The sequence below is a fragment of the Thamnophis sirtalis genome, unplaced genomic scaffold (genome assembly GCF_051295495.1).
Source record: "Thamnophis sirtalis isolate CommonGarterSnake01/CBP01778 unplaced genomic scaffold, rThaSir2_p1.2 scaffold_4, whole genome shotgun sequence".
In the NCBI taxonomy this organism is placed as follows: Eukaryota; Metazoa; Chordata; class Lepidosauria; order Squamata; family Natricidae; genus Thamnophis; species Thamnophis sirtalis.
Genome location: NW_028261384.1, coordinates 61,608,517 through 61,634,272, shown reverse-complemented (window position 1 = coordinate 61,634,272; position 25,756 = coordinate 61,608,517).

Here is a 25,756-nt window from a genome sequence, read left to right as displayed (position 1 = left end):
CTCCGCTACTCTTTGTCCTAACACTAGAGGTCTTAAATAGAAAGATCAGAGAAGAAGAAGAAATAAGAGGAATGAAAATTAAGAGAGAAGAGTATAAACTGCAAGCGTTCGCAGACGACTTAGTTTTCATTCTTGAAGACCCATTAGAAACCGCACCCAAATTGTTAGAAAGAATAGAGGAATATGGAGAAGTAGCAGGCTTGAAAATAAACAAAGATAAAACAAAGATCATGACAAAGAATATCCCAGCTACACAAAAGGATCAGTTGTCAGAAATGTTGCAGATTCAAAACACAAGTAAAATTAAATATTTGGGGATACATTTATCACCTAGATGTAGCACTCTTAAAGAGGATAATTATACCAGATTAAAACGACAAATAGCAATCGATTTGGAGAAATGGGGAAACTTGCATTTATCAATGATGGGAAGAATTTCCACAATTAAAATGAACATTCTACCTAGAATTTTATATCTGTTTCAGACAATCCCAATTAGACTGGGTAAGGATTTTTTTTTAGACTTAAATAAAATAGTTTTGAAATTTATTTGGCAAGGGAAAAAAGCTAGAATAAATTACTACAAGATGTTAGATCAAGAGGAGGTTTTGGTTTACCCGATTGGGAGCTATACTATCAGGCAGCAAACCTGATGTGGATTAAGGAGTGGATATCATTAAAAAAACTCTAGATTATTGAACGTAGAAGGTCACGATTTGCTGCTGGGATGGCATGCTTTCTTATGGTATAAGGGAACTAAACCACATGGTTACTTTAGAAGACATTATATAAGGGAGGCGTTGTTGTTAAATTGGGAAAAGATTAAAAAATTACATTATTTAAAAATTCCAGTCTGGACATCAACAATTGAAGCATTCTCGTATCCGATAATACATAAAAAGGAACAAACAGTTAGATATAGAGAATTATTGAATGCAGAGGGTGAGCTCAAATCTAGTCAAGAGTTGAAGCAAGAAGGGATGGAAATGAACTGGTATTCATATGTACAGATACAATCTAGATATAATGAAGATAGAAAAACTAAAGGTCTATATAATAAAATGACTGAGCTAGACAAAATTCTAACAGGTACCGATGAAAAAGTAATTTAAAAACTATATGGATATTTATTGGAGTTTAAATTGCATGAAGAACAAGTTAAAGAAACTATGATTGCTTGGGGGAAAAATTTTAAGTATGGGATTGATTTAGAGAATTGGCAGAAATTGTGGTCTCAAAATTACAAAATGACAATGTCTACTGCATATAGAGAAAACTTGTATAAGATGTTTTATAGGTGGCATCTACCCCCGACCAGAATCGCAAGAATGTTTAAGAATAAATCAGAAAAGTGTTGGAAATGTCACCAGATATCTGGCTCATACTACCACATGTGATGGACTTGCACTGAAGCCAAAAGATACTGGACTAAAATCCACATGTGGTTGGAGAAAATGATACATAAACAAATAGACTTTAAACCAGAGGTCTTTTTATTGGGAATTTTACCAGAAACCTACAACAAAGACTTAAAATATTTGATTGTAAATGTTGTAACAGCAGCCAGAATTGTATTTGCAAAAAACTGGAAAAATGAAACAATACCAAAAGAGGAAGAAATCATTCGAAAAATAATGGACTGTGCCGAAATGAGTAAATTGACATTTGAAATTAGAGAGCAAGAGGATGAACAATTTTATAAGATATGGGACTTGTTTTATCAATGGCTAAGGGAAAAAGAACAAAATTTTGGAAATGAAAAATGATATACTTATGCCTTAATTGGAAAAAGTAAATGATGATATAATTATGCTGTGAAATAATTCAACAATGATATAAGGAAGTACTAATATAAGGTCTGGTGATATAATGTATAAGGTTAAGAATTTACTATAATGATATTTCGCTGCTGACAAGGCAATTCTAGTAGGGGAACAAATGAAAACTGGTATATATAGGCAGCGATGCCTTGTTGAACAATGAAGGAATAAGATCTCTGTTTGAAGGTATGAAATGCAAGATTAACAATGAATAGAAGTATATTCTCTGGGGGAAAACAATGCTAATGTTAACTGAATATATATGGTAGAAGGAAAATGAGACCTTTAGTTACATTAGAGGAAATATCTGAGATGGTAAACATTATTTGAAGATGTAGATGTTAAAACAACCGTAATCAAACGACATGCTGCATGTGATGATGGTTTTTTTTTCTTTTTTGTTTTTGTTTTTGTTTTGTTTTTTTCCCCCTTCCTTTTTGGACCTTTTTTTGTCCTTTTTGGCCTTCCCCCCTCCCCCCACCCTTTTTTTTTCTCTTCCCCTTTCCTTCTTGAACTTTTTTTTTTGTCCTTTTTGGCCTCCCCGCCCTTCCCCCACCCTTTTTTTTTCTTCCTCTCTCCCTTGTTTTATTTTGTTGTTTTTTGTTTTTTAAACCCTAGCTTATTGTGGTGCTTATTAAATATACAATAGAGAGATACGGGATGTATAAACTTAGTAGGGATGCACCTGTGATTAAACGACATATTGTATGTGAAGATGGGTTTTCCCTCCCCCCCCCATTTTTTTCTCTCCATCCTCTCCCTTTCCCATTGTTGTCTATGTAATAAAAAATAAAAATAATTTATATATAAAAAAAAAGTACCTGTGCCATGATTATTGTAAATGTCTGGAAATTAATAAATTATATTAAAAAAGAACAGCATAATGCTGCTTTTATCCAAAGGAAAATGATCCTGAATCTAAGATATTTTCCCAACAAAGAGCAGACAAAATAAATAGCTCTAAATATATCTAACATACTGCCCAGTTTCTCTACTAGTTATCACATTGGAGTCTTTCATGGGTTTTTTTTTTCTGAGGGGTTCTTGGTGCTCTCTGAGCTTGCTTGTTTTCTTGCAGACAGTTTTCTTGTTAAGACAGAAGTAACACTGCAGGAAAGAGGACAAATTCTCAATATTAATAATTCAGTTAGTAACTATTGGCAATATGAATACTCTATAATATAATGAACTCAATTTATAATATTATTGATTCTCCCTTGGTATTTAAACATAAAACCATTTTGTCTCATGAACTTCTCTTTTGTACTTACACATTCACAGAAATGCACACTGATATAGGAGCATTCTAAAATAAATTCTGCAGGAGTCAATTGTCTTACTCCCAGGGATGTATGCTTAACCAATTGTTGTACTGAGGATGAATCAATTTAGAAAACATGGTGGTAACATTATAAATATGAGGAAACAATACAAGTTCTTCCAATGACTCTTATTTCCTAGTGAAAATGCTTAGAACTTCTAATGCTCTTCAGTCCGCATGCTTGTCTCACTTCCTTCTCAATATATAATTTTCATATGTACGGAATGCTTGTTATGGGGAACCTCTCAATATATGGAACTGTTAACAATTAAGAAGCCTGATTTCCTATAATCCTCATTAGCATGAGGATATTCCATGGAAGGAGACTCTTTCAGTTAGAAATATTCATTCTCAGCCTATGCAAATAAGAGTAATATAAGTTCAAGATTCTAATTCTGTCAGAAGGACAGGGGAAGTTTCTCTTCCTCTCAGGCCTATTAGTATTTGTTTTTTATCTGTTCCTTTTTTTCAATGCTAAATAAAGTTAACTTAATCTCAGTTGATGCAAGAGAACTTCACCTAATTCATGGATATTTGTTTGAGGGGAAAAAAACCTTTCTTTTCTATAATTATTTGGAATGATAAATATTTATTGCTAAGTGAATCCCCTGGTTATTCTCATTTCATTCTCATTTCATCTCTTTGCTGGAGTGTTGAAAATGATTACTTTTATAAATTGTAGGTAGAACAAAAAAATTGCTGGATATGTTCACTTGGTTAGTTTGGAAATGATTTTCCTTCTTAATCTTTATATCAAATTTGTTTTGCTGTTAATTTCAATAATTAACAGCAAAGAATGTATTTAATAAGAATAAATGTATATTAATATCAATAATTAATAATGTTAATGCATATTAATAAGAATAAACACATATTCTATGTAAATATATCTATAGAAATGTATATGCCTTCATTCATAATTAAGAATAAACTTTGAAATTAATTTGTATATATGTTGTGTCCTTATTGAATATATAACATCCCATTTGGAATTTGCTTCTTATCTATGTCTCATGTTCTGAGCATGAAAATTGCATCCTCAATATCTGTCTTCTTTGGGAGTGAAGGGAGATGTTGGTTATTATAAGTAGAATTAACATGAATCAAAAGCTTTTGCTTCTTGATTTCCTCAAAATAAATTTCTCTTGGCTTGTTTAAGCGAATCACAATTAAACTTAACCATGATTCATTCATTTGGTTGTAATGATTAGCTGTGATTAAGCAACCCAGAAACAAAAGATGCTCAAGTATTTTTTTAATGAACACATGTAGCATTAAAAAAATCTGCTGAGTTATGCAGTGGATCATTTCAGCCAATATTTTTTATTCATCTACCATATTTTTCAGACTATAAGATGCGCCATGATTTTGAAGAGGTAAATTAAAAAAAAGTTTTTGCACTCTGCAGGCCTCCCAAACCCTCTGCACGCTTCGTTTTTTTCAAAAAATAAAAATAAAAAATAGGGCATGCAGAGGCTTTGAGAGGCTCTTAGAGTGCTCCTGTGGTCTGGGGGTGGGGCAAAAATGAGCAAAAAACAAGCCAGTTTTGGCAAAAACGGGCAGATTTTTGTAAAAACAGTCGGTTTTTGCAAAAAAAGGGGGGGCATACAGAGACTTTGGGAGGCTTGTAGAGTCGTCCTGGGGACTAGGGGGGGAAGTGAGCAAAAACAACCCAGATTTTTGCTCGTTTTTGCCCTCCCAAATGCTCTGCACATCCATTTTTGCAAAGGGGATGGGTTTCAGTAGGCAAAAAAATGCTGTATTCAGTGTATAATACACACCTAGATTTTCACCCTCTTTTTTTTTATAGAAATTTTTTTTATTTTTGTTACATAGACAACATATACACACAACAATAGAAAAAGCAGAAAGGAAAAAAGAAAAGAGAGAAAAAGAAAAAAAAACAAACAAAGCCCATCGTCACATACAGTATGTCATTTGATTACAGGTGTTTTAACATTTATCATTCTTATACATTCATTATTTCATTTAATAGATTATAATTTGGTATCGTTTCTTATTCCCCTACCTGTGGCAATCCATCCCTACTACGTTTCCCCCCCACACACACCCCGTATCTCTCTGTTATATATTTAATAGACACAACAATGAAATAAAATTAAAAAACACACACACAAAAAGAGGGGGGGGGAAGGAAAAAAAAACCATCATCACATACAGCATGTCGTTTGGTTACAAATGTTTTAACATCTACATCCTTGAATAATATTTACCGTCTCAAATGTTTCATCTAGTATAACTAAAAACCTCATTTTCATTCTACAATATATATTCAATTAATATTAGCATTATTTTACCCCAGAAAGTATACTTATGTTCATTATTGTCCTTGCATTTCATACCTTCAAACAGAGATCTTATTCCTTCATTTTTCAACAAGACGTCACTGCATATATATACCAGTTTTCATTTGTTCCCTTATTAAAATTGTTTAAAAGCAGCAAAATATCATTATAAGTTCTTAACATTATACATTATATCACCAGACCTTATATTAATTTTTCATTGTATCATTGTTAGATTATTTCACAGCATAATTATATCATCATTCACCTTCTTCAATTAAAGCATAAGTATATCATTTTTCATTTCCAAGGTTTTTTTTCCCCCCCTAGCACCAATAAAACAAATCCCATATCTTATAAAATTGCTCATCCTCTTGTTCTCTAATTTCAAGTGTCAATTTACTCATTTCAGCACAGTCCATTATTTTTCGGATAACTTCTTCCTGTTTTGGTATTGTTTCGTTTTTCGAGTTTTTTGCAAATACAATTCTGGCTGCTGTTAACACATTTACAATCAAATATTTTAAGTCTTTGTTGTAGATTTCAGGTATGATCCCCAATAAAAAGACCTCTGGTTTAAAGTCTATTTGTTTGTGTGTCATTTTCTCCAACCACATGTGGATTTTAGTCCAGTATCTTTTAGCTTCAATGCAAGTCCACCACATGTGGTAGTATGAACCAGGTATCTGGTAACATTTCCAACACTTTTCTGATTTATTCTTGAACATTCTTGCAATTCTGGTTGGGGGTAGATGCCACCTGTAAAACATCTTATACAAGTTTTCTCTAGATGCAGTAGACATTGTCATTTTATAATTTTGAGAATTATAATTTTATAATTTTGCCAATTCTCTAAGTCAATCCCATACCTAAAATTTTTTCCCCAAGCTATCATAGTTTCTTTAACTTGTTCTTCTTGCAATTTAAACTCCAATAAATATCCATATAGTTTTTTAATTACTTTTTCATCAGTGCCTGTTAAAATTTTGTCTAACTCAGTCATTTCATTATAAAAACCTTTGGTTTTTCTATCTTCATTATATCTAGATTGTATCTGTACATATGAATACCAGTTCATTTCCATCCCTTCTTGTTTCAACTCTTGAATAGATTTGAGCTCACCCTCTGCATTCAATAATTCAACATATCTAACTGTTTGTTCCTTTTTATATATTATTGGATATGAAAATGCTTCAATTGTTGATATCCAGACTGGAATTTTCAAATAGTGTAATCTTTTTACCTTTTCCCAGTTTAATAGCAACGCCTCCCTTATATAATGTCTTCTAAAATAACCATGTGCTTTAGTTCCCTTATACCATAAGAAAGCATGCCATCCCAACAATAAGTCATGACCTTCTACATTCAATAATCTAGAGTTTTTTTAAATGATATCCACTCCTTAATCCACATCAAGTTTGTTGCTTGGTAGTATAGCTCCCAATTAGGTAGTCCAAATCCTCCTCTAGATCTAGCATCTTGTAGTAATTTAAGTTTTATTCTAGCTTTTTTCCCTTGCCAAATAAATTTCAGAACTATTTTATTTAAACCTTGAAAAAAATCCTTACCCAATCTGATTGGGATTGTCTGAAACAGGTATCGAATTCTAGGTAGAATGTTCATTTTAATTGTAGAAATTCTTCCCATCATTGATAAGTGCAGATTTTCCCATTTCTCCAAGTCAATTGCTATTTGTTGTTTTAGTCTGGTATAGTTATCCTCCTTAAGAGTGCTACATCTAGGTGATAGGTATATCCCCAAATATTTAACCTTACTTGTATTTTGAATCTGCAACGTTTCTGACAGCTCTTCCTTTTGTGTTGCTGGGATATTCTTCGTCATAATCTTTGTTTTATCTTTGTTTATTTTCAAGCCTGCTACTTCTCCATATTCCTCTATTCTTTCTAGCAATTTGGGTGCTGTTTCTAATGGATCTTCAAGGATAAAAACTAGGTCATCTGCAAACGCTTGTAGCTTATACTCTTCCCTCTTAATTTTCATTCCTCTTATTTCTTCTTCTTCTCTGACCTATAATGTTAAGACAAAGAGTAGTGGTGATAATGGGCAGCCTTGTCTCGTACCTCTCTTTATTTCAATCGGATCTGTTAGTTCTCCATTTACCATTATCTTTGCTGCTTGTTTCTGATATATCATTCGTATAGTTTGAGTGAATTTCTTGCCAAAATTCATCTGCCCCAGTTGCAAAAACATAAATTGCCAATTCACATTGTCAAAAGCCTTCTGCGCATCGAGGAACATCAGTGCCATTTGTTTTTCAGGATGGGCCTCATAGTATTCCAAAGTATTCAAAATCATTCTCATATTGTCTTTAATTTGTCTTTTAGGTAAGAAGCCATTTTGATCTGGGTGGATGAAGCCATTTAAATATTTTTTAAGTCTCTCAGCTAGTTTAGATGCAAATAGCTTGTAATCTGAATTTAATAAGGAGATTGGTCTATAATTCTTGATTTGTGTTAGATCGGTCTCTTCCTTAGGTAGTAGTGTGATATACGCTTCTGACCATGACTTCGGTATTTTGCTCTCAGACATCACTTCATTCATGACTTGTAGGAGTGGAAGGGTCAGTGTTTCTTCAAATGTTCTGTAAAATTCCACAGGTAGTCCATCTGATCCTGGGGCTTTCCCATTGATTTGTTTTTTAAGTGCCTCTGTTAGCTCCATCATTGTTATTTTACTTTCTAACATTGTTCTAATTTCGTCTGATACCTGGGGGAGATTGGCATCTTGTAAGTACTTTTTGACTCGTCCCTCCTCCACCTTCTCTTGTTCATAGAGTGTAGCATAATAGTCTTGTATAATATTTCTTTTCTCAATATTTCCATACTGAATTTCTCCTTGTTTATCTCTTAGTTGAAATATTTTCTTTGTTTCTCTCTCTTTTTTTAGCTTATATGCCAACCACCTGCCTGGTTTATTCACATTTTCAAAATAATTCTGTTTAGCACCTCTAATTTTTTGTGCCAGTTCTTCCTTTTCTAATAGGTCCATTTTATGTTTAATTATGTCCATTTTTATTTTAACATCTTTTCTTTGTGGTGCTCCCTGTAGTTCTCTTTCAAGTATTTTATAGTCGTTATCTAAGGTTTTATGCATTTGTCTTTTCTTTAAGTTTCTCTTCCTTGTGTAGTCTATTATCGAACCTCTGATAACAGCCTTCATTGTGTCCCAGAGATTCTGCAACGATGTATCTTCTTTCCTATTTTCTTTAAAGAAAAGGACTAGCTCTTTTTCCATTTTTTGTACAAACTCTTTTTCTTTCAATATAGTATTATTTAATGTCCATCTAGGTCTTGCCCTTTGGCCTTTCCATTTAATTAAAATTGGATTGTGGTCCGCCCAGGTACTTGCTCCAATCTCAATTTCTTTTATGTTACAGCTCACCTCTGCTGAGGCCCATATCATATCTATTCTAGAGAATGATGAGTGTCTATTTGAGTAGAAGGTGTATTGTTCTTTTTTAGCATTTCTTTCTCTCTCTATATCTTTTAGATTTACTTCATCTATCATCCTAAAGAAGGATTTCGGCAGAAGCTTTCTATTTAATTTTTTTGTTTTGTGTGTTTTATAGTCCATATTTTGATTCACAATGCCATTAAAGTCTCCCATCATACAAATATCAACATAGTCTAGTTCCCAAAAAAATTTATGTAGTTTTTTGTAGAATTCATCTTGCTTTTCATTGGGGGCGTAGATTCCGATTAGGAGTGGTTTTTTTGGTATCCATAATTTCATAATTTGGTATCCACCATCAGAATTCTTCCCTCTTCCTCTGCATAGACTAATTTTGCTGGAATGTTGCCTTTAATATAGAAGACCACTCCTCTTTTCTTGCAGTTCGCCAATGATGAAAACATTTTCCCAAGCTTTGGTTGAGTTAATAAGTGTTCATATTTCTTTTGGATATGTACTTCTTGTAGGCAAATTATGTCAAGTTGTAATTTCTCTAATTTATAAAACATTTTCTTTCTTTTAAATACCGAATTAAGTCCATTAATGTTAATTGTAATCATTTTTCTTTCTTCCATGTTTATACTTTATATACAGGGTTTATCGTTCTAGTAGATCTGGGTTCTCATTTTTCTTTACGGCTTCCATCCCCCGCCGCCCCTTCTTTCTCAATTCCACCTACTGCTCCTTCTATTTTTTCGGTCGCGGTTGTAGGTAGTTCCAGTAGTTGTACCGCTGAGTCATCTTTCCCAGTTTTCTCAGCCATTTCTCTAAAGTATTCTTTGTAAAAAGCTTCTGCCTTCTCAATTGTATCTATCCTGTGTCTTTGTCCTTGCCATGTACATAGTAAACCTTCCAGTATGAGCCATCTGTAATTAACACCTTTTTTATCAATACTTTGGTCAGGAATTGGTATTCTCTTCTCCTCTCTCTCACCTCTCTCAGAATTTGTTTGAGAACTATAATCTCCTTACCTTTATATTCTAATTTTCTATCTCTCAATTTCTGTAAGATTTGTGATTTAATTATTTTCTTAGTAAATCTTACATGCACTTCCCTTGGGAGAGCATTTCTCATTGCATATCTTGTATATACTCGAAAACTTTCGTCTATAATTTCTATTATTTTGTCCTGAGACATCTCCAGAACATCTAGCAGAATATTTGAAATTATCTGAACTAAGTTCTCTCCTTTTTCTTCTATGTTTTGAAATCTTAAGAATTCAGACCTATCCATCTCCCATCTTAATATTCCACTACTCTCTCTTTCTACATCACTTAGTCTGGTCTCTAACTTCTCAGTTTTCTTCTCTCCTTCTTGGATTTTATTTTCAATTTTTTGAATCCTGTCTTCATATTTCGTCATCCAGTTGTGCATACTTTCAATTTTCCCTTCCATTTTATCAACTTTTTGCACTACGCTTTGGTTTTGTTGTTCCATTACCTCCACTTTTTTCCATACTCTCAAACTTCTTTACAAGGGTGTCTAACTTATCATCCTTACTGTCAAGTCCTGCTTGCATTTTCTGCATCACTTGCATAAGTGTTTCAAAATTTGCTTCCTTCTCTTTTTCGTGCTGGAGCGTTGGCTGTGTTGTCCTCTGGCCTCCTGCAGGTGAGGAGGCGGAGGTTGATGTAGAGCCAAAAGCGGCTGCTTTTCTACTCATAATCAATTAGTATTAGAGGGTGGAAGATTATAAATACAATGGGTGAAGTATGTAGGGGACACGAGAGAGAAGAAGGAGAGATGAGGAAAGAGAGGAAAAAAGAAAGGGAAAGAGAGAAGGGAAAAAAAGGAAAGAGAAAAGAAAAAACTCTTCAAACTATTTTGCTCAACGTTTAAAGTGAGCCATCTATTGATGTCCCAATTTCTTCAAAAGAAAAAAAAATACAAAAAGAAGATATAAAATAAGAAAAGAAACCCCCCTCCAAAAAGACAAGGAGGGGTGCTTCAAGCTACAAGTGGAAAAAAAAGGTGTAAGTAGTCAAAAGGTCAAAAAGAGTGGTCAAAAAAGAAAAAATCAATATCAATATCTCCCCAACAGAATGATATGAAAATGGTGTTGAAAGAAGAAAGGATGCCACCAAGCTAAAACAAATAGTCTTTTCAGACTCTTCCCCCCCCCTAAGATAAAAGTCTTTCCAAGGTCATTCTTAGCTCCATCTCAGTTCTATTGTTTGGTCTAACAGAAGTCCAGATAAGGAAGCTGTCACACTGTGTAAATAACACTTTCAAATGAATTACAGGGGAAATTTTGGTAACAATAGTTCAAGTCCACTAGATGGCAGTGTAGCTTGTAGTTTGTGGCTTGCATTAGCTTTGTTAAAGCTTCCGTAGTAATTGCTAATTACTAATTGTTAAGATACAACAAAAAGCTAAAAGAAAACAAAAAACAGATCTTTAAAGCACTTTAGATTTAAATTCAATGTTCCCACAAGGTTCAAAATTAAAAATATCGACAGCAAAAAGAGGAGCACAAAGAGCCGATTTAAATTACAAGAAAGTCCAGCCCGGTTTCCAAAAGTAAAAAAAAGGAACAGAAAAATAATCTTTCAATCAGCAACATTTGTTCTCGCCACTTTTCTCACTAGTCAGCCTTATTTTAAACTTATTTTAAGTTTCCAAATTTAGAGTGTTCTCTTTCCAACAAGAAAAAAAGATTTAAAACTCACACCAAACGACATGTTCTTATCCAAAAACGGGCAGATTTTTGTAAAAACAGTCAGTTTTTGCAAAAAAAGGGGGGCATACAGAGCCTTTGGGAGGCTTGTAAAGTTGTCCTGGGGGCTGGGGGGGGAAATGAGCAAAAACAACCGTGTTTTTTGCTCGTTTTTGCCCTCCCCAGCCCTGAGGAGCACTTTGCAAGCTTCCCAAACGCTCTGCACATCCATTTTTGCAAAGGGGACGAGGTTTCAGTAGGCAAAAAAATGCTGTATTCAGTGTATAATACACAGATTTTCACCCTCTTTTTTGAGGGAAAAGGTGCATCTTATACTCTGAAAAATAGTAATTTATTGATCACCTCAATACTAAAAATATAAAAATATATATATGCATCATCTCATAGTCAACCATACAGGGCGGGGCATAACCTTTTCCTAGGGGGTCACAGCAAGATCGACAGCAGTTTACAACTTCCGCGACACCTCATTTTAAAGCCCATAAAAAACTGAATTGAATGAGCTATTAAATGTTAAATTTGCTTTAAGAATGGCTGGAAAATTCGATTCGGAAGAACAAAGGATCATTGACAGAATAAAATGCATTGCCTTTCGAGAGGCTCGCGATGCTGGAGCGACGTTTATCAATCGAAAATGGATTGCAAACAAATTGAAACGTCATCTGGATTGGGTTACTGATAATTGGAACAAAACAGCCCAAGAATGTTTCACAAAATTTGGAGAAGGGCATCCTCTGCAACTGTCCCAAGAAAGCAAAGCCATCATTGCAACTGGCAGTCGCAAACAACGAAAAGGAAACCGAAAAGTGGCCCAAGAAATCCTTCAAATTCGTGGAAAACGAGTTGATCAAAGGACAATCGGCCGATATCGAGAACGAGAAGGTTTGAAGCCATTCCACGTCATTTGCAAACCATTGAAAACTCAAACACACGTTCAAGATCGGCTTTGGTTGTGCGATTGGTTGTCTGAATGGACCGAGGAAGATTTTCTTCATTTGGCGCCATCTGACAAATTCTTCGTTTATGCCATTCGAAAACCGAATTTCCAGAACGATCGAATTTGGGCTAAAGATGTCGACGACATCGCCAAACATGAACGATATCGACAAATCGTTCGCAATCCGACTTGCATCGGGATTTTCGTCATTTTCACAGCCAAGAAACTGCATTGGGTTTTGAAGGATAAAGGGAATCCTGGGATGGCAGTTATTTCTGTGAGAAAATTTTATTGGAGAATGTCATTCCATTTCTCAGTGATCCAGACAATGTCTTGGTGGTTGGTGAGGCTGTCTTTCTTCATGACAAAGCTCCTTGCATGCGTGCAAATGCGACTCAGCAATTGTTAAAGGAAAACAATGTCGAATTTTGGGGCAATGACGTCTGGCCGGGAAATTCGCCAGATCTCAATCCGGCAGAGAACATTGGGGCCATAATTAAGGATGAAGTGGAAGCTCTGATGATTCAGGAGCAAGGTCAAAATCGATATTCGGTTGAAACTTTGAGAATGAATTTGGAAACTGTGTTGAAAAATCTGGAAAATCGAACGGAACTGTTTGAAGATTTGTTGTGTTCTTATCCACCTCGTTTGAATGCTGTTCAAAGGGCTAATGGTGGTCATACTGACTATTAAATCGTGTCAATAAACTCAGTTTTTGATGGGCTTTCGAATGGTGTATGAATTATTTGTGTTGTTATTACAAGTGTTGCTGTGACCCCCTAGGAAAAGGTTATGCCCCGCCCTGTACATTTATATACATGACAAATCAACTTATTTCCTCAGTTCAAATAATCTGAGTGTTCCATTCTTTTAACCTTTCACATATACCATCTATCAGCTACATATATTGCTTTAAGTATATATACTTAAAGTAGTACTTTAAGTTGCTAAATATTTAAACTGTTGGTAGAACAAAAAAAATGCGGATATGTCTATGTAGTATCAAATGTCTTTAACAGTCTTATCTTATGGTACATTCCAATATCTCAGATTAGACTATAATCCTGGAATTTCCTATTGCTGTCTATTCAATTTTTTAATTATATTTGATCCTGATGAACTTCATTCAAGGTGAATTGATGTAAACATTTAATAATACAATATGATATTGGCTATGTGATTATATGTTATGAAAATGGAAAAATAAAAAACTTTATAAAAAAGAAGATGTTGTGTAGCTGAATATGGCATTGATTGAGAAGATAGATGCAGAGCTGAAATGGGCTTTAAAATGAAGAGAAATTCAGTTATTACAATGAAAATAAGATAATTTTTAATCTGCATCATCCTCAAAATAATAATCTAAGGGAATCTAAAGGTATTTTTTCTGGATTCAGTTAAAACTAAATTTTAATAAAGTAAAAGATTAAACAGAATTGCAGAAATCACTATAAGCTAAGATCCAATTAATTCAATGTTGGCTATGTTACAACCAAAATAAATCATCATCTTCATCTTTGAAGAACATACCCAGGTAGATTTTAATGTTTTACGATCTACTAAGTATCTATTATAAGTAGTTGTACAACTTAATTTTTCCACTGACAGCTCTTTCATGTTTAGTTTATAACTTGTAACTTGACGTTTTTGGCAAAGTACCAGTGAAGTACATTTTCTATTGTGCAATTTAAATATTATTCTAAAAAATTCTTCTAACTAAGGCATTGTTCAGATTTTTTGGTTGGAGGCAAACAGTGTCTATGCTGGTCCTAGTGAATTATACAAGTCAGAAGCTTCTTCCATTTGATTACATAATGACCAGTGGATTAATTTAGCAACTCAATCGTGTCTAGCTTTGTAACCAGCTTGTGCGATTTTGCTGCATTCACATATTAAATGTGAAACAGTTTCGACTTTGTTATTGCAAAGTCGGCAGTTTGGATTTTTGTATCTTTGCTTTCATGGCATTAGTTTGTAGTGCTTGTTCTTGAGCAGTGAATATTAAATCTTCTGTTTTTTTCTTGATGGTTTCCTATCTTAAGTCATGTCCATGTCAAGTTGTCATCACATTTTTCTTCAATGTTTAACAAGTGCTGTCCATGCAAAGCTTTGGTTTTCCATTTATTTAATCTGTCATCCAGCTGTTTTTCCTTATATTCTCCCATTGTTTCTGTTGTTTTCATACTGTTCTCCATTTTCACAACCTGTAGCAATTTTTCTGTACTTTGGCTCACATAATCATTCAAACTTCATTTTTCTTCTAGTTTGATGAATTTGCAATAGCCCCTGCCCCCTATTTTTCATTGTAGGTACAACCTTTCGATAAAATTCTAAGAAGGCCTTTTGGATCATATCCTGTTGATCAACCTCTTTACCTTTATAATATATATATTGTATGCTATGAGATTTTTGTTTCTTCCTGGTCATATATGCTAACCATCTACCTGGTTTATTTGCATTGCAGAAAGTATTATGTTTAGCATATATCAAATTAGTAGCCACCTGATCTGACATCAGTATATTAAATTGCGCTCATAATAGGGTAATTGCCTCTTTTATCTTCTTGTCTCCTGGGTTTAATATTAACTCCTGCTCTTTCTTCTTAATCTCTTCCTCTAGTTCCTCCCCCCCATGTCTACATCTATGTAACTTATTTAAATTTATTAGGACTCCTCTCATATACACTTTGCTTGCATCCCAAACCATTTCCATAGATGTACCCTTGTTCATATTAAAAACAAAATATTCTCTCAACAATTTTTTACATTCATTGACATTTTTCTCATATCTAAATAAATTTTTGTTTAACCTCCAACACCTTCTAGATTCCTTCCCATATTCCAATTCCATCCGAACTGGGTTATGATCTGTTAAGGCTCTGGAGCATATCTTCATCTTCTTTACCTTAGAAAGCAAATCATTTATAGTTAGTATAAAGTCAATCCTAGAGAAATATTGATGTCTATCAGAAAAAAAATTTAAAGTCCTGTTCTTTAACATTTCTTTGTCGCCAGACATCTCTTAGCTCCAAATCATCCATCATATCGAAGAAAGACTTAGGTAATTTCGCTCATGTTTGGATATTTTGCAGAAGACCCTTCTTATCCTTCTTGGTATCCAAAACTCCATTCCAATCAACCATATAGTCCCATTGTATTAACATAGTATGGAGCATCTTGTAAAATTTATCTTGTTGTTGATTAGGGGCATATACTCCCATTAAAAGTATCTTTTTCCCTTTCAATAATAATTCTATTGCAATATATCTTCCTTGGGAGTCTGCTTCAATTAGTTCAGCTTTCATATCCTTTCTTAGGTATATAACTATACCATTTTTCTTCTCTGAGATGGAGGCTACAAAATGTTGTCCAAGTCTTGCATTCATCAAATATTTCTGATCATTTGTTCTAATATGTGTTTCTTGCAGGCAGATTACATCATTCTTGAATTGTTTCAAATAATGGTTTATTTTTTTCCTTTTCTGTGGTGAATTTAAGCCATTGATATTCCAAGTTAAGAATTTAATTATCATCTTTAGCTCCCTGAAGCTTTTTAAGAGCCACCTGGAAATCCTGTAGTTTGGTTTTCGGCCTGGCTCCTCCCACCACTTCTGAGCTAATATCTATGGCTTCTTGAACCATTGTCTGAGCTTGTTGCTGAGCTTGTTGCTTCTTTAGTTCTTGTTCCTTACGTCTGGTAACCGCTCAGGTTTGTTTTTGCTCCTTGGATCCTTCTAACTCCGCCAGAGGGTTCCGAACTTGGGCCACCTCCAATGATCCTTGAATATCTTGCTGTCTGGTCTGTCCTTCTTGCCCCCTTTCTCTGGATCCTGGAGGTGGGGGATGTCCAGCCTGTAGTACATTGCTGTAGAAATCCGGCCTTCCAAACTGAGTTGAGATGATATCTTTGTCCAAGGTAGTTGACCACTAATCCGGCTAGAGCTTCCCATCTGTATTGTAACTGATGGTTTTTGAGTTCATCCACTAGAAATGCATAGTCTTTTCTAGATCTCAGCATTTTGGGTGGGATTTTCTTCAAAACTATCACCTCCTGGCCCACAATCTGCAACTTGGTTTTATAATGTAATAATTGTAATATCAGGTTCCTCATGTCCCTTGTGGCAAAATACACAACAATGTCTCTTGGGAATTGTTTCTGTCTGACAATCCATGAATTAACGTGATATATCTTGTCTTTTTGCCAGTCAAAGTCCCCTCTTTACTGACCCACCAATTGGTCAAAGGCTTCTGAAAGAATCTCCTTCAGGTTTTCTTGGTTATTCTCTTTAAGGCCCCTTATTCTCAGAGCGAATTCCATTTGCCTATACTGCAGCATTGTAATTTCATTTTCTGCATCATAAACCTTGCCTTGGACCGCATCCATTTTAGTTACCAAATTAATATTAGTCTCATTAACTTTTTCAACTTTTTCCTCCAATAAGGATACATAGCCAGATAAGTATTTAAAGGCATCTATAATATCTTCTCTGATTTCTTGGTTACGAGTCTGAACTAGCCCCCTAATTTCTTCTGAGACCTCCTTAAAGGCAGCAGAAACCTCTTCCTGTATTTTAAGTTCTAATGCGGCTGCATGGTCTTTTAAAGCATCATTTAAAACTCTTTGCAGCACCTCTTGATTTAAGGGTTCTCCAGCAGGAAGAGGAGGGGGGGTAGTAATGACTGTAATTTACTTGTCAGGGCAGGAAAACTCTTATCTTGCATCAAATTATTAAGTCCAGACGAACCGCTTATTCCAATTATTACTCTTGTAGCTTGCTAATAAATCACTGCTGTTTTAAGTGATTTTAAGCTCTGTAGTAGTTTGTAACATTACAGTACAACCCTGCCTTCAGGACTCCGGCACCATTTTATCTTCTGTCTCTTTAGTTTTAGTAGAAGGGATGGAGTTAAAGTTTATTTATACATACAGTTGTAAATTCTCTGGTATTGCTCTGCCTGTTTTGAACTCAGATGTAAATTAAATGTTGAGCAGGGATGAACATATGCCTTGGTTTCTGCAGAAAAGCAGAATGAGTTTCGGGCACTGAGTTTGCCGAGTTGCAGGGGGGCTCACACTGTCCACATCCCAGAATTATCTCCTGGGGGGGTTAATGGAGCTCTTCCCAGGCTCAGCAGCTCTCCCCCTTCTTCTTTGCCTGAAGAAGGGGTAATCAATCTGTCAGACAGCTGATAAATGCTGTCCAGACAGTGTAATGCGATCTCGGGACTGGAGCTACTAAAGATAGCAGTTCTTCAGGTTACATGCGCACCAGAAGTCCAAATGTCAAAGTTCTTAATGAGTCTTACTTTCAACATATCATAGTTCTCATTTGACTGAAATTGTTCTAGAGTCCTTTTGCCTAGAATAATCCATAGTTAAAAACACAACCACCTAATGGCATTTCATTAATTATTACAGAGTCATCCAATAGTCTTAAACCTTTATAACATATTCTAAACCAGTGATAGTCAACCTGCTCCCTACTGCCCACTAGTGGGCATTCCAGCTTTCATGGTGGGCGGTAGGGGTTTGCTGTAACTCTGCTTTATAAATTTTATAAAGTAAAGTTACTTCCCTACTTTATAAATCACCATTACTATGGAACCAGTGGGCGGTTAGAAAATTTTACTACTAACAGAGATACAAAAGTGGGCAGTAGATATAAAAAGGTTGACTACCCCTGTTCTAAACAAAAATTAGTTGACAAAATTTCTAAGCCCTCCCCCATCACTGTTTACAATTTGTGTCCAGGTTCCTTTTGTTATGGTAGTACATATATCATTAACTGTATCCCTTATCTTTATCATTCCATTGTTAGTTGTTATAATTAATATTGGTTAACAAAAAATCCTTTACTGTTATATCTATTTTCTTCTCATCAAACCAACATGTATGTATACCTTATTGTCCTTATCAATTATTTATTTAAATAACCATCTATAAGTTACTAAATTACTACTTACTAATTATAAAACTTAGTTAAATTTTTTGTTATCTACTTTCATATATCCAATAACATTACACCTTTATAACATATTCAAAGTAAGAATTAATTCATTAAATTTCTAAACCTTTCCCCCCAAATCATTGTTTGCAATTTATATCCAAATTCCTTATATTAAATCAGTACATATATATGTCGTTAACTATAACTCTTATCATTTCATTATTATTACCATTAATATTTGTTAACGAAATCATTTATTACTTATATCCAGCTTCCTCACCTCCAGCCAACATAGAAATATACCTTGTTACTATTATCAACTATTTATTTAAGCAAGCAATCTAAAAAACTACAAAATTCCTACTTACTAATCATCGAACTTAGCTATTTTTTTATCATTATCAATTTTCATATATCAATCTGTGTCCTTCCAGAAGGCATGTAGTCTTATTTCTTTTGCCATTTGTGGAGTTAATTTTCTATTTATTTCCTTGGTAAAATTTTTATGGACATATCTTCGTGTCTTGTTGTCTGTTGGATCTCTCAGGTAACCTTGGTGCCCTTTTGCTACTTTAATTGATTTATCTTTGATTGTCAATCCTGTTTCTAATAAGATTTTTCTCTTTAAAACCATCATTTTTTCTCTTTTTTCTTCTTTTGTGCCTTGAAATTTGGGGCAGAGCTCCGGACCATCGAATTCCCCCCCTCCAAACTCCCATTTTTTTTGCTTTCAACCACTTTCATTTCAGAAATCAAATCATTAGTTTTCTTATCTTTGTGTTCATTTTTCTCTTCAGTTTTTGGAGCTCCATCTCCCTCATTTTTTTCTGGTATAAACTCTATAAACTCTTCTTGTCAATTCTCCAAGTTACCAATAACTCTTGAATTGCATCCCAAATCTTTTGCAAAGTTAAAGCTTACTTTTCTGTAAATTGCTCCATGTTCCAAATTGTAAATTACTGCCACTGTAGCTTTAATCTTCACAAGAGAGAGGTTCCATTTCCCCCCTCTCCCAGTGCCGATAAAGCTCTCAAGAGACAGCTGTGGTAACTAACAATTTGTGCCCTTGGTTCTTATCACTTTTAGTTACAGAGTTTTGAAGCACGAAGACAGTGAGATGAAAGGAGAAACAGGAACAAATCTGTGGTTTCAAAAAAAGCCCTATCCTGTAGCCTTCGAGCAGCAGAATTAGTATTTTTTCACTTTCTTGTGTTGTCTCAGATTTAGGAGGGACAAAGTTCTTAAATGGAGTTTAATAGCAAATAATAGATGATTTTTGTTAGAGTAGAGAGGGAGATTTTATTCCTTAAGTTGAAAAATAAAGCAGGAAGGAGCCGAAGAAGAAAAACTGGTCTGTTCACTTTAAGAAGAGGGGAGAGAGAGAAAAAAAATTGCGAGGAGCATTTCAATAGTTACAAGAAGAAAAGCATACTAACTGAAACCAAAACAATGAAGATCAGTTCCGCCGCTAACTTCTACTTTAGGATTTAAAGTAGCATAAAAAAGAGATTCTTTTGGGCAGTTTTTTCCCAAAACAGAAAGGATTCACCAGATGATCACACTTTCTCTTTTTGTTTCCTTCCATTCCTTAGCCATTTCCACTTCATCAACCTAGGCTGCCTTTTGTCGCCAGCTTGAAATCCTTCTCTTGTATCAATCAGAGACTTGTGTTGTTCCTGATATCAGCAAGATGTGGTCTTCCTGTTCACCGTCTCTTCGGGACAGTTTAGGTCCGATTGGACCCCCCCAGTGGCAAAAGTATTGGCTGCAGTCTCAGAACATCGAGACCGCACATCCATACCATAGGGACATTGGCTCCTCCTCCTGAACTGTGTTGAGTATTGATTTAAGTTCAGTGGGGCTTTTCACATACATTTTTAAGTCATCCATATATAAGTAGATGGTTTATCTTGCCATATTGGTTTGAGATTTGGTATCCCAGTTTTGTGTTTTGTAGGATTATTGTCATGAAATCAATGTGGTGTTGAACAGTAGTGGTGAAAGTGAGTCCCTCTGAAAGATGTTGACTTCACCAATGTTCTCCCCATTTGTTATTAGAACTGTTTTCCATTTTTGCATATTTGTTTTAAAAAATGTACAGATATTTTTGTGATTCCAAAGCTTTCCAGACAAGTGTTGATCCAGCTGTGGGGTAATAAGTCAAATTCCTTCTTGTAATCAATCCACGCCATATTTAAATTTGTTTTTCTTCATTTCGCATTTTTAGTACCATTCTGTCTACGAGCAGTTGAACTTTTGTTCCTCTTGATTTTTATAATTTTCTTTTTATAGAAAATTAAACTTTTTATAGTTTTCCATCAGATGATTGAATACTGAATTTGCCAGTATTTTTGTAAAAAGTTTGAATGTTGTTGGCAGACAAGTAATTGGGCGATAGTTGCTTGGTCCTGTGCCCTTTTCTGGATCTTTCATTTCAAGTATGTTCAACTATTCTTCACTTGTTGCATTTTGAAGCATTTGCTCAAATTGAGTGGCCATGCGATGATGGAGGTTGGTCAGATGTTTTAGCCTGTATCCATGAAGTTTGTCCAGCCAGGCGCACTCCAGTTATTGACCTTTTTTGCTTGTTTTGTCACCATGTCAGTTTTTATTACAATATTTTCCATTTTGTTCCGTGTTGTTTGTTGCTGAATGTCTTTGACTCAGGAGGCAGTTTTGCTGTGTTCCACTGGGTTTTCCCACAGTTCTTTCCAAAAGTTCAAAGTTTTTTCTTTACATGGGTGAACATTAGTTTGGACTCGATTTTCATCAAGGGACCAGTAGAAGAGGTTTCTTCTGAACTGGACATTTTCACGATATTGTTTTATTCATCCTTCGTATCTTTCCATTTTCTTTGCTGTTGCTATTACACGTTTTAATTCTTCCATTATCCGTTACTATTTTTTTCTCCAGGTTATATTTTTTTGTGTAAACTATTTTTCAGCTTTTTGTTCTTTAGTTTTCCTTCTTTCAAGTACTTCAGATTGCTGACATCCTCTCATAGTTTTTTTATTTTATTTTCAAGTTGAATTTTCCACTTTGGTGTTCCAGTGAGTTTCTTTTTCGACATTTTATAACCCAGTTCTGCAGTTATAATGGCGGCTGTTCTATACATTAATTGGTTGGTTTCATATAGTGTGCTGGATGGGATGGAAGTTAAAATGTTGTTCATGGCAGTTAACAGATCTTTCACTTGTTTGCTATGCACTTTGCAAATGGTCTTTTTCTTTCTACATTTTCTTTGATATGGTTTTCATTTTTTTCTTTCAGCATTTTTGCTAGATCACTTAGCGCTACACTTTTGAGTTGTTCCACAGAAAGATCTTCATCCTGTATGTTGGTTTCTTCCACTGGCTGGTCAGTTTGTTCAAATGTTGGAGCAGTTTCTTCAGCTTGTTCATCATCACTTCTTGTTTTCTTTTTAGAGAATATTTCTAGATATTGCATTTCCACATCTGTGAAAACTTTATTATGGATGATGAAGTGCCTTTGATCCATTAATCTTTGTTCGGTTATGTCACTTTCCGGGTGTTGTTCCTTCCACAGTTGCATCATTCTTTTTTGAAATACCCTGGCTGTTGGTTCTGCCTGGTAGTAATATTTGAGGATTTCTTGATTTTCTTCGGTTCTCCAAGTTTTGCACTTTGGTTCCAGTTGCTTTGCAGTTGCACTCCCTGCTTCCCTGACAATAACAATTGAGCCCTGTAGCCCCTTTTTCGACAGATGTCCAGGAGCCATAGCATCTTGTTGACCCAGGCGACGACCTATCCAATGTGGAATTTTGTTGGTTTTTTCTCATCATTAGTGATGGTATGTGCCTGGGTTGGTTCTCAGTGCTACGTCACTACTGATTCAAAGAAAATAATCCCATAACTGTAGGAATTGCATGATAGCTGTCCAGGCTCAGCCACTGCAGGAAGGAGGCCTACATTCCTGTTAGATGATAGGAAGTCAGGATCAGGAATGGGGGTGGGAGGCTTACCTTCCTGTTTGGAGGTAGGAAGAAAGGATCAGGAATGGGGATTATTATTGTTGTTGTTATTATTTCTACGCTTGATCTGCTATTCCTAATTCATGTATTTTCCGATTGAGGAAAACAGCAACCAATCACATTTTACAGTATGCTTTAAAGAAAAAGGTACAACATTGTTACATGATTTATATATTGCCAACCCAACCATTAGAATTATATTCCTAACATTATGCTGCTTTAACTACTGTGGACAGGAAGGCACTAGGGGGTGATCAATTCAGCACAAGTAACCATTGGTTGCTCTCTAACACCACTGGATGGTCTTGCTGCTTTAGCAGAATAAATAGTAAGTAAGTAAGTAATCTTTATTATGGTCAAAGACCAGCAATACACATTAGTTTTTACACTATGTTAAAAAAATACTAACATTTAAATATAATTAAAAAGTATTGACATTAAAAGTGGATAATAACATAATGGTCCAAAGATTGTTAAAGGTATGTCCAGATAATTGGTACAAGATGGTACTATACTTCTGTAGCCAATTTTTTTCTTATGGACATTGCAGCAACACAGAACTTTGCCACTGCATATGTGGTAACCGGGCTAGTGTCCTGGAGGAGAAAGCCTAGATAAAAGTTGTCTGCCCTCCCTGGCAATCTCTCTAATATGAGAAGAATATGTGCAGACCTACAAGCTCTGTATAGCTTGCAGTGTAATAGAACATGTGAATTATCTTCCATTTCTCCTTTACCACATATACAAATGCGTTCTGTTATAGGTGTTCTCTTATACCTGCCCTGGAGGAGTGCTCAAGGCAGAATGTTAAATCTGGCTCTGAAGAAAGCTATTCTTTGTTTTGGTCATTTAGATATCTTGCCGATTCCCGCATACCCTGTTTAATTCTGTCTCTACGGTGGAGAGGCAACCTATTTAGTTCTTCTTGAAACTCCATGTCTCTCATTCTATTAATTATTACTTGCTTTGCTTGCTCAAAGCCTAGGGACATTAAGAATAATGGTGAGACCCCATAAGAGCCCAGCTTGTGATCAATTATCTGTTTCCAGGGGGATGGGAAATTGTCAGTCAACACTAGTGGGGACAGTCCCTCTGGAAAGAAATGCATTTTAAGCCAATAAATGATCTTCATCTTCCAGGCTCTTACCTGAATTTGAGGCATGCCTGTCTCAATTCTTAACTGGGTATTTGGAGTTCCATTGGGTGCAGCTAAGGTGGCTCGCAGGAATTTAGTTTGTATGGTTTCTAGCGAGTCTCTCTTTGCAAGGATTCCTGATTGTGCCCCCTAAATAATTTGTGCCAATGTTTTGGCCTCAAAAAGTTTTAAGGCAGCAGGTACTAACTGACCTCCACCTGTATAAAAGAAATGATTGCATTTGAGGACCTAATGGCTACTTGCAATGTGTGATCCAGGTGTGCCTTCCATGTCCCTAGCGAGTGGGAAACCACCCCAAGGTATCTAAATGTTCTAACCTGTTCCAAACTATATCCTTCTATTTGCCAGGAGTATTGGCTTGGTCTTTAACAAAAACTAAAATTTTTGATTTATCGAAGTTAAGGACCGGCTTGTTTTGCCTGCAATAGCCGAGTGTTGCCCTAATTGCTCTCTTCAGTCCTATGGGGGTTTGTAAAATGATAGCGGCATCATCAGCATATAAAAGGATTGGCACTTTGCGTTGTGCTAGGTGAGGAGGATGGAAATCAGGGTTCTGTAAGAGATCAATTAGGGGATTAATATAGAAGTTGAAGAGGGAGTGGGAAAGGATGCATCCCTGCCGTACCCCATTTTTTACCCTTAGTGAGCCGGTTAAACTCCCTTGGGGATTGCACCTCACTTTCAGGGTGGAATTGGCATACAATTTTTGTATGAGGAAGAGGAGGTGTTTATCAATAGTGGTGCATTTTAATTTCTCCCAGAGGGTGATCCTGGATATTGAATCAACGGCCTGTTTAAAATCCAGGAAAAGGAGAGGATTTTTTTTATATGTGTATTTTTGTACTAAATGGTGGAGTACCAAGATATGATCCACCGTCAATCTTCCTTCTCTAAAACCGGCTTGTTCATCTTTGATTATCCCCCCTGAAATTATCTTGAAGTTTATAATTTAGGTGTTTGGCATACAGTTTACTAACAACACTTAGAATACTAATGGGCCTATAATTGCCTGGGTCATTTCTATTCCCTTTTTTATAAATTGGTATGATAATTGCTACTCCCCAGTCTCTAGGCATATGGCCTGTTTTGTCTATAAATGTAAACAGTGATGCTAAAAGTGGAGCCCACCAACTGGCGTTCATTTTAATTATTTCTGGCAGGACATTATCAGCTCTGGGTGCCTTATTAGCCTTTAGGGCTCCAATCAACCGGATATCTCTTCTGGTGTTGTTGCAGCAGATTTGAGGTTTGCAATCTACTTACGAAAGACAAGGAGCCAATACCACAAGGTTCCAGAGAAGACAGGTTTTATTTGGGCGTGTCCAGAGTTCAGTTGATTGACACCAAGACTGAACTGCCTGGGCTATCCCCTGGCAGAGATTTTATACTTTTTAATTAAACATTACAAATCAGGAGGCGTTACAATAGGCGGATACATTTTAGGGTCATCACCCTGTCATCACCCTGCTGAGATCAGTAAAAGACATTTTTGGGAAAATTACAAATACATGATTCTCATAGAATCCCAAGTTACAATAGGGAAGTGAATCTTGGTTACTCATGAAGCGGACAGGATAGATTGCTGAAATATTGCTAAAATATCGCTGATTGAAAGTTAAAATATTGCTGACTCTGAGCTGACATTTAAAACACGCAAGCTGTCATGAATATTTTTAGTTTGTTCCTTACACCCATGTTTTCCTGTTTCATTCTTGTGCAAAGTTTGCATTTTATGTTCCCTTATTTTTGCAAGAGGAAAAAAGAGGAAGTTTTTTAGGCCAGTTAGTCAGAAGGCCAGTAAGTCAGAAGTGAGCTTTGATTTTGATATTTAAGCATTTTAAAGATTATAATATTTAGCCTATTAGAATCACCTAACCTGATCAACTATTGGGGAGTTTACCTGTGCACCTCCTCCTGCATCAGTGTAACAGGGGGCCAGTGAGGAGTGTGGTCCAAACTAGCTTGGCTCTCCTTGGTTACATAGTCAGGATCTGTATAAAGCTCCCTAAAATACTCTTCCCAGGCATGAATCAGAACCTGATTTGTTGGGGGTAGGGGAGGTTTTCCCAGTCACCTGGTGGTGTACCAAAAAGGGATGTATTTTTTGTCCTGACTGCCGTAATTAGTCTA